Source organism: Leuresthes tenuis, unplaced genomic scaffold (assembly GCF_036924035.1).
Source record: "Leuresthes tenuis unplaced genomic scaffold, fLeuTen1.0.hap1 SCAF_12, whole genome shotgun sequence".
Taxonomy (NCBI): Eukaryota; Metazoa; Chordata; class Actinopteri; order Atheriniformes; family Atherinopsidae; genus Leuresthes; species Leuresthes tenuis.
In genome coordinates this window covers 20961717-20964636 of record NW_027325366.1, presented here as the reverse complement: position 1 = coordinate 20964636, position 2920 = coordinate 20961717, and positions in this window count along the sequence as shown.

Below are 2920 nucleotides of genomic sequence, written 5' to 3'. Positions count from 1 at the left end.
CACCAAAATTGAAGTACATTTCAAAAATAATTTATGGAGTCAAAATTTAAAAAATGTGTGTGTTATGCTATAAGAAATATTGTAAGTAATTATATTATGTCAAGATAAGCGCTGTTAACTTGCTATAATGAGCGGCTATTATTATGTTTTTATTTTCTTTTTGCTATCGTGACGACTAGGTAAATGAATAGTAAAAAATAATCTTCATTGACATACACACTTGTTTGTCACACAAATTGTATGGGATGAGTTCGCTATGAATCTATTGACTAAAGCAATGAATCTGACTTATTGGTGTATTTTAATGTGGCCACATTGGGGAACGAACCTCAAAGGCTTTCGACGGGAGAAGTACTGTAAAAGTGATACTTAGATAGAGGCATCTGTAAATCACTCCAGCACCTCATTGTAATGTCTGTCGAAACCATCCAAAGAGTTTTATCAGAGCTTATGAATCCGTTGTTAGCAGATGGCTCTCTGTTTTTTTCCTTTTGCTTCGCTAATAGCACAAACTATGTGAGTAAGTATAACTCATGATTGAAAAACATCTGAAGTGTACACACTTTCAATGTGCAACATTGATTCCACTAAGCCCTTTTCCTATCTAAATAATTTTGCTTTAATTATAACCACCATAACAATGAGCCACAGAAAGATAAATAAATAAGTTGACTGTCCTCCCTGGAATTGTGCTGATGCGGAGGCCTGCCTAGGCATTATAAACCTAATTAGCAGAAGATTACTATGCAGTGTGCAAGGCTGTGGTCCAGAAAGACATCATTAGGTCTTCTGATGGGGATATGCCTTCAGCACATTGATTGTTTTTCACTCCAAGAACAATGCAGATTGCAGACTTTATAATTGGGCTTTCAGGTCACTTGTGACTTCACTTCCACTCTCTTTTGCTGGTGATCTCCATTCAAACAAAAGAAGCTGATACAGAAAAGACATTCCCAGCTCATAGAATGAAGAGGATGTTATGGATTATGATACAAACCATATTGTAGCACTACACGACTACATGACTATCTTGAAGAAAAAGCTGATAAATCAGATATTATGAAAGAAACCGTTGGCGGACGATCATTTAAATCAGTGTTTTGTATCTAAAAAAATAGATGAATGGTCTCATTGAGAAGCATCAGCTAATAACAGTGGTACCACAACTATTAGTACCTTTTATTTACATAAACCCACATACTGTACTACACAACTACTTTGATCATTCACTAATCATTTACAATTATCAACAAACATAACATTATGTCTGGATGAAATTACTTAAAACTATAGAGTTGATGTGAGTCATCTACATCATTTTGGAACTTTTAATCCTTTAATCCAATTAGTTTGATACGGTGAATGATTATAGAAAATACTGTCCATGGTAATTAGTCTTAGGCCTACTAAGGTCTACTTTCAATAATTCTACATTGTTTAGATATGAAAACACAACATTGAAAAAACACACACCACTTTACCAACTGATACCAACTGGTCATGAGCATGGGACTCCTTCTAATAAACAAGGAGATAAAATGGATTAAAGCAAGGACATAAGCTGGTCTGGTAAGTGTGTAAGTGAGAAAGGATAGCACTGAAAAATGGTGCAAGACTCCACTTTGCTCATGCGCTAAGTGAATGCTAAGGACATCGGGAGTGAGGGGATAACACCCGAAATGAAGCAAAAAAAGGGATAATTATTGTTGCTGAAGCTGTCCTGAAATAAGGGCGTACTTGGCTGCATTACCTCTAATACCTACTCTACCTGAGGAAACCCAACATATCTCTAGACAAGAAGGAAAATGTCAACTTTGAAGTGTTTCAGGATTGTGCCACACTTCAAAACTCTTCTACCTTTGCTGTCTACGAAGACCATATGAAGGAAAAGTGGACACTGTAACAAATGAGGAGCTAGGCCTCAAAGCAAAGCTTAGCCTTACACAACTTAACAGCCACTGTAAAGTTGGGTGGTAAAGTCCAAGAGTTTCTTGAGTCAAAAAATATGCCTGACTAAGGTAAGCAGTCCTGGCTGAGAACAGCGTGGACCATGTTGTGCTCTCCTTCAGAGACAATCCATAAAAAGTTCTTTCCTAATTTTGCTCATTTTGCTCATTGACTTAAATTTCAAATGCATACATAGTTAATTGAAATCTCCTCATACAGTCTCAACTTAAAACACATTTACACATGGATCAGTAAATACTCTTTTGAGTTCATGATTAACTGGCATGAATACAATGGTCTGGGTTGTCACATTTTGGGCTGCACGCAGATATCTGCCGAGCAGTTTCTGTAAATACCGGCAATGACTGAATGTACCCAGTTGCATATTGGTGCGTATCCTCACCGTCACTTTGTGTTTGATATGGTGGGTCATTTAACCACCCCGAATCACTGTTAGAGTTTTTTTGTGTTTGGTCTCATTTTACAAACATTTCAAACTTTTAACATTTAACAATATTTGTCCCTTTGATACCTGTGTTTTGATCAACTAAAGAACTAATGGTGTGTGATTGATGCAATTAAATAATCTGTAAACAGTTCTCAAAAAAGTGTTGTTCTTTTGCTAATGACAGGTTAAAAGTTTGTTTTTAGTCATACATTTTCTTAATATAGATGATAATTTGTGTTTTAATTTGGTTTCTACTTTAAATAAGTAACTCAAAAACTGTATATCTCTTTCTTAGGCTAGCTTTCATGCATGTAGCTTTTCTTGTTCCTCCAAAATAAAGTGACAGTTTGGGGAATAACTCCTCATCCATCCATCCGTCCTGTCAGATGTTACCATATATATCCTATGCATCACTTTGGAAGTCAAGATTCATTCAATTCTATTTAACTCTTGGTTGCATTATTACCTAGTTGTTCTCATTTTGAGTTAGACCCTAAAAGGTAGCCATTTATTTTCCTTTTCCCA